Source organism: Schistocerca piceifrons, chromosome 2, assembly GCF_021461385.2.
Source record: "Schistocerca piceifrons isolate TAMUIC-IGC-003096 chromosome 2, iqSchPice1.1, whole genome shotgun sequence".
Classification (NCBI taxonomy): domain Eukaryota; kingdom Metazoa; phylum Arthropoda; class Insecta; order Orthoptera; family Acrididae; genus Schistocerca; species Schistocerca piceifrons.
In genome coordinates, this window is record NC_060139.1 from 90,150,263 (window position 1) to 90,158,060 (window position 7,798).

Here is a 7,798-nt window from a genome sequence, read left to right on the forward strand (position 1 = left end):
ATTAAAACGCTTATAAGTGTTTCAGGGTACTGGGGTCACTATCAGATAACACTTAATAAAATAAAAGAATACACTATTTTTCAAATCCAATTAACTCGATCTACATATCACTCTACATAATTTTGATCCCAGATATCGATAATGTTAAAGTCGACGAAACCGCCAGTTTCTCTGTCTTTCAAAATCAGTAAACATAACAGTAAACATAAAAAAAGCGGTGTGTGTGTGTGTGTGTGTGTTGTGCTGTGAAAATTCCTGCCTGCCCCACAATGGGACACTAGCTCTATGCTGAGCCAGAATGTCTGCGTTTTTGCTTGTCGGTGAGTTCAACGTCACGGCGAGGCGTGAAGTGGCACGCTGGTAATGTCAATCGGAAGACTGGACACATCAACTGTTTGGGAAGCAATCGCTTGGGGGAATGCGTGAGACTGTGTTCAGTGCAGCGCCGGAGTCCTGCATGGTACGCAGGCCGAGCCTGTTTTGGATCACCGTGGCCAGTCCTTGGAGCTGCCGGTCTGGGCGCGGTTCCATTTCGTTGGAGCACATTCAGCCGCCATCACCATCAGGGTGGAGACGTGGTGAGCTGCCAGGTAGCTGGGATACGCTGACGAAAGTATACAGACCCTGGACAAGCTGAACAGTGCCATGGAGTCGGAGGGACAGCGTGGAGGCGACAGAGCAGTTGGCCTGCGATCGGTCAGCACGGGGTGTGGCCGCTGTAACGCGAGACATACAGTAGTTTTATGAAGATGGTATCTGTTCTTTCGGACATGTCCGAAAGAACAGATATCATCGGTGACCATGGAGCTCTCTTAAAACGAAATGATAATTAAATCAAGACCCTAAGCTGTCGCCAGGCGTTGATATACAGCAACGAGGACAGTTAAAAATGTGTGCCCCGACTGGGACTCGAATCCAGGGTCTCGTGCTTACATGGCAGACGCTCTATCCATCTGAGCCACGGAGGGCACAGAGAATAGTGCGACAGCAGGTATTTATCCCTAAAACTCTTCACGTGAGACCCACATTCCCAACTTAATATCCACACACTATATTCGTAGTGCCCCTGCCCATTACACTCATTACTCGCGGCAGACAATCTTACCGAGTCCCGTAAGAGTTCGGGCAATGCGTGTGCATCCAGCACAGAAGAACAATGTCAGTGGCCGGTTAGCCTTAACTATATGAAGATGGTATCTGTTCTTTCGGACATGTCCGCCCATTGACCTTCTTCTTCTGTGCTTGGTGCACACGCATTGCCCGAACTCTTATGGGACTCGGTAAGATTGTCTGCCGCGAGTAATGAAGTGTAATGGGCAGGGGCACAACGAATATAGTGTGTGGACATTAAGTTGGGAATGTGGGTCTCACGGGGAGCGTGCAAGGGAAAAATCCTTGCAGTCGCACTATCCTCTGTTCCCTCGGTGGCTCAGATGGATAGAGCGTCTGCCACGTAAGCAGGAGATCCCGGGTTCGAGTCCCGGTCGGGGCACTCATTTTCAGCAGCCCCCGTTGATGTATATCAACGCCTGTCGACAGCTTAGGGTCTTGATTTAATTATCATTTCATACAGTAGTCGAGCTGCAGCAACAGATAGTGTTTACCTGTTTACATTCATGAGATATAGCAGTTGGAATCCAGGAAGGAAAGGCAGACAATAGTTAAACAGGACAAATGAGTGTATTCTGAGCTGAGTGGTGTACATAACTGCATTTGTGGTGGCAGCAGTGTGTGAGCAAGAGCTGAATTGTAAAAACACAGTGGCGCCGTACTGGTAGAACGGTGTCTGTTGCCAGTCTGTGTACTTTCATAGTTGATTGCATCTTAGTTCGTGTGTCAGCGTACACTGCGTTGTCCGTATGTGTTGATTGTCCGGAGTGTGATTAGGACGTTGGTTCTAGTTGGATGTTGTTATACTAAATTGTGAGCTAGTGATGTTGCAGAAATGTTTCACTGCCTCCTCTGTAAAGTTAGTTTCATTGCAGGGAAGTAATATTTCTTATATTTGAGATGTACACATGTATCTTAGGTTCAGTTTTTTATTGCGTGTCCCTTTCAAGTGTTAATTATATTATTATTTTGGGGCGAGAAACCATTTTTATGACATTTACATTGTTATAACAGAAGTTAACAAATTTGGAAGGTTGGGTGCAAGTGTTGGTCTTGTTTATTTAAGCATGCACTCTGGCTTTGCGAGTCCTGTGTTAATAAATCAAAGTATTTGGTTAAGAGCCGAAGCTTGTGTAACCACGAGCCAAGATCATCTACATCTACACCACTACTCAGCAGTTCACAGTTAAGTGCTTGGCACAGGATTCATAGAACAACTTTCTGACTGAAACTTCCTGGCAGATGAAAACTGTGTGCCGGACCGAGACTCGAACTCAGGACCTTTGCCTCACTTTCAGAATGTTCCTCGAAGTTTCCATTCTCAAATAGCACACTGGAAAAATTAAATCTAAATAACTCTTTGCGAGCTCTGATTTATCTTAATTTTTATTTTACGATAGCCGTTTCTCCTTATGGAGATGGGAGTCGCTAAAATATTTTCACTTTCGCAGGAAAATTTTAATGACTGAAATGTTGTTGAAAGATGTCTCTGCAACGAGAAACGCCTGTTTTGTGACATGAATAATTTTATTTGCTGTAAGTGCCCCTCAGGAAGCAGAACTGTATTATTACAGATTGGTTACATTGAAAATACCATCGTGTAGCGAGTGAAGTGCGTTTGGAGCATAGATGGATGTGGACTGGAGCGCGGTAGGGGGCATTTCAATTTACGAAATGGGTATTTATATACATGCTGCAGATAATGGTCACACCAAGAAAGAGACTCCGCTCCCACAGAAATAATGCTCCGCAACGTGTGTGTTTGTTGTGTGTGTGTGTGTGTGTGTGTGTGTGTGTGTGTGTGTGTGTGTAAGGCGAGGTGGAAGAGGAGGACGACAATGTCATCAAAGAACTGCCCCCGACAGAAAGGTAGTCTATAGACATACGAGTACATCTGATAACGTAATAGCCCAAACAACGATTGAAATTAACAATCAAAAATAAAATGAAATAAATATAAGAGGACTGAAGAGCATCTGTAAGACGAATTACGTATGGAAGCTGAGGCAGAAACAAGGATAAATACGGAATTAATTACTGTAACAGGAAATTCATAAACTGAATATCAGTGATATGAAACTTTTTTACAACTGTAGGTAAGACGTACATATAGTAAAAGAACAGAACATATGAAGTAATTAGACAATAAAAATAACATAAATAAAATCGAGGAATTGAATGGCACAGATGCACGAGACATATTGCGGTTTATTACACGCATGTACTTCTCCGTGGGCATATGCGTAGCTTTTAAGATTTAGAGACTTTTCCTCGACGCCAGATATTTTTCCGCTATAGTGGGCTTCGAAATACTACTGTGAAGTGTTCTGGTAGGAGGCAACACTTCCCAGAGACGTACTGTTGTCTATAGAAAGGGACCACCAAGAGAATGCCTGAATCTGAGTCAAAAGCCAGCCATCCTGCACAATTCCAAGAGCCATTTGGAGTTTGTGAAATGTGGGAACCCGTCTGTAATCCCCTTTGGTTAGAATTCAATGTGTAGGCGCCTTGCGGCGGAAGCGCCGCTAGATAGAGTTACTAGTTTCTGAAGTCGGAAGTTAGTGACCCGGAGTGATCGACAAATTTATTCTTCCAGCGCGGCAATGTAAGCTTGTAAGAATTCGCAAGTGCCTTCGCGTGCGTCTGCGTCGAATTCTGATTAGTTACTTTCGATTTTGTACCTGAGTTCTGCGGCTTGGTGCGCGCACCTATTAATTGATGCAGGCAAACTAGAGTGTAGAGCTATTATCTAACGTTAGGTATGTGTTTACTAGAAGAGACGGTTTAATGAAAGCTTATAAAAGACATTTATTTCCCTAGAACCAGGAAGTGATTTGATTTCCGTGTGACTTTCGGTCTACGAACCCTTGCTGCTATCCTGTTTTATTTTTGTGGAGATTTCTGCGGAAAGTAGCTGCACTAGTAGAGATGTACGTTTTGCATCCAATGGTTCAAATGGTTCAAATGGCTCTGAGCACTATGGGACTTAACATCTGTGGTCATCACTCCCCTGGAACTTAGAACTACTTAAACCTAACTAACCTAAGGACCTCACACACATCCATGCCCGAGGCAGGATTCGAACCTGCGACGTAGCGGTCACGCGGTTCCAGACTGAAGCGTCTAGAACCGCACGGCCACACTGGCCGGCTTGCATCCAGTGTAGGTTTGCCGTAGGGCATTTATTCGTTGGTACTGAATAGCAACGCACAGTAACGTGTTTAAATGGTGCTGATGTTTCTGCACTTATATCCAGATGAATAATCTGCAATTCGCACTTAAGTAGCTGGAAGAGGTTTCATCGAACCAATTTTACAGGTTTCCCTACCTGCCTCTCTCTAACAGCGTGCGGGAGATACAAATACTTAAAACTTACCATGCGAGCTCTGATTTATCTTATTTTATTAGAATGACCGTTTCTCCATATGTAGGTGTCAACAAAACACTTTCTCATTTGGAGGAGAACGTGGGAGATTGAAATTTTGTGAGAAGATCTCGCCGCAACGAAAAACGCCTTTGTTTTAACGACTGCCACCCCAACTCATGTATCATATCCTCGAAACTCTGCTATTTCGCGATAATACAAAACGATATTTCCTTCTTTGAAATTTTTCCAAGATCTCCGTCAATTATATGAGGTAAGGATGCCATACCACACAGGACCGGACAGATGTGTTGGTAGTCTCTTTCGTAGGTTTGCTGCATCTTCGAAGTGTTCTGGAAATGAAACGCAGTCTGTGATTAGCCTTCCCCAGGCCATTATCTGTGGACTCGTTCCAGTGTAAGTTGTTTGTAATTGTACTCCCCAGGTACCTAGTTGAATCGACAGCGTTTAGAGCTGCATGATTTATCGTGTAACGTGCGGGCTTTCAAATAAATTGAAATGAGGGTGGCCCTCAACTGCGCACCCTCTGACTGAGATTGAAATATTAAAAGTTTTGGCTGGTTTCGTTGTCTAGGAGCTGGGATACGTAGTTGCCGCATTATAGACCAAATACTGCTGAGTCTACAGATACAACATGAATATACACATGAATCGAATGGTCGAAGGTTCCTATCACTCGGCAATTGCGAATTTTGAACGTAGCACAGACATTTATAAATGAAAGAGTGCAATTAAATAAACTCTGCAGGTACTATTTTAACAACTTTAAATGATGAGTACAATAGCAGAAGTACCTTTAAGAATGCGCTTTATTACTGTAAAACTTATTGGTGTCGATGGTCCAGCAATTAAATAAAATATGAGTTGAATAACAGGGAAACAATAGATTCCTACTTCACGTAATTAGTTCTGAACATAGCTCGCGAGATACTCACTTCTAAACGCATACTACGTCTTCACTGCAGAAGCTACGGAAATCTTACAAGTGCACTAGTCGGCACTACGAAATATTTCTCTCTCCCACGACCACGCACAGACTGCTCCACTCTCCAAGTCTTTCCCACGAGTGTGCGTCCGTCACGTCGTGCTGTCCAGGACTCTCTGTGTGCTGAGCGACTGTCCTTCGCGCTTCACTGTTCAGAACTCCATGTCCTCTCTCAAAACAATGCTCCTCCCTCACTTCCATACAGTCTCTCCACATGTGTTTTTTGGAACGATCGCTGTGATTGCCTAGAGCGCTCCCGCCCTGTCTCCAAGCCAACGCACACTCACAAACATAATGAAACACCTTCGAAATACTGCATTTACATTTAAATAACTTGAAATTAAGTAAATATTCCTACGGCTGGACCATAAACACGCTCTAACACACATTATTAAATACATAAACAAATCAAATAAACATTTATCAAAGAAATAGAACAGAAGTAAGCCAGTAGCCTAATGTCTCTGTGCTTTCTAAAGTCAGTAAATAATTGACCAATTTGTTCATGAATAGTATATATCGGATATACACGAAGACATAGATGAATAAACATACGAGGGCCGTTCAGAAAGTAACCTCCGGTTGATTTAAAAAAATACACCAAGTTCAATAAAAATATTTTAATATATACATCTTACAACTACATCTTTGCACTATTTTTCTACATAGTCTCCATAGCGATTGAGGCACTTATCATATCTCTTCACAAGCTTTGAAATTCCTTCTGCATAAAAATCACCCGCTTGTGCCTGGAGCCAGCCTGTGACCGCATCTTTGAGCTCTTCGTCGTCATCAAACCGCTGTGACCCGAGCCATTTCTTCAAATGCATGAAGAGGTGATAATCACTTGGTGCCAGGTCTGGGCTGTAAGGTGGATGGTTGATAACGTCCCACTTGAAGGACTCAAGAAGGGCTGTTGTTCTGCGAGCAGAGTGAGGACGGGCGTTATCGTGCAAAAAAACGATACCGGAAGTCAGCATGCCACGGCGTTTGTTCTGTATAGCCTGTCGTAACTTTTTTATTGTTTCACAGTACACATTTTGATTAATGGTCGTACCACGTTCCATGAATTCAACCAACAACACCCCTTTGGCGTCCCAAAACACCGTTGCCATCAGTTTTCTGGCAGAAAAATCTTGCGAGGCTTTTCTTGGTTGGGTAGGCGAATTTGAATGTGCCCACATCTTTGATTGTTCTTTTGTCTCAGGGTTCACGTACTTAATCCAGGTTTCGTCGCCCGCATCTCTTGGTCGTGTGGTAGCGTTCTCGCTTCCCACGCCCGGGTTCCCGGGTTCGATTCCCGGCGGGGTCAGGGATTTTCTCTGCCTCGTGATGGCTGGGTGTTGTGTGCTGTCCTTAGGTTAGTTAGGTTTAAGTAGTTCTAAGTTCTAGGGGACTGATGACCATAGATGTTAAGTCCCATAGTGCTCAGAGCCATTTGAACCAGGTTTCGTCACCGGTCACGATTCTGTTTAACAATGGTTCTCCTTCGTCCTCATAACATGACAGAAAGTCTAATGCAGAGGCCATTCTTTGAGTTTTGTGGTGGTCGGTAAGAATTTTGGGCACCCATCATGCACAGAACTTACGGTAACCCAATCTTGCTGTCACTATCTCGTACAAGAGAGTCTTAGAAATCTGTGGAAAACCAGTAGACAACTCCGACATTGAGAAACGTCGATTTTCACGAACTTTTGCATCAACTGTCTGAACGAGTTCGTCAGTCACCAATGATGGTCTACCACTCCTCTCTTCATCATGAACGTTTTCTCGTCCACTTTTAAATAAACGTACCCATTCACGGACAACTCCTTCACTCATAACTCTTGGTCCGTACACGGCACAAAGCTCACGATGAATAGCTGCTGCAGAATATCCTTTGGCTGTAAAAAACCTTATGACAGCACGCACTTCACATTTGGTGGGGTTTTCTATTGCAGCACACATTTCAAACTGCCACAAAAACTAAACTAGCGCAGGTACGACGTTCACTCGACCACGGCTTGATGCCGACTGACCTGTTGAGTGCGTGAACGCACAGATGGCGTCGCTACTCCCCCCACAACCCGCACTGTGACCAATCGGAGGTTACTTTCTGAACCGCCCTCGTATTTATAAGCACTACCGTTTTTTCGTGTAACTGTGGAGTGTTTATGGCCTGACGCGATCGATAGTAATCGGCCACTTTGACCTCCTATAACTCACGTACATTCACATTCAAGTTCATGCCTGTAATTTATACCAATTTAGGTTTACACTAATAGCTTTCTAAAGACATGTCAATCGACAAAATCGGATGAACCGTTAAGATTTTGGAA

At 43.8% G+C, this 7,798-nt stretch overlaps 1 non-coding gene across 1 annotated transcript; it reads left to right on the forward strand.

Moving 5' to 3' along the window:
* The first annotated feature begins 1,418 nt into the window (after window positions 1-1,418).
* On the forward strand, window positions 1,419-1,492 carry Trnat-cgu. Its single transcript has one exon. It is a non-coding gene; the product is annotated as a tRNA-Thr (tRNA).
* The last annotated feature ends 6,306 nt before the right edge of the window (window positions 1,493-7,798 follow it).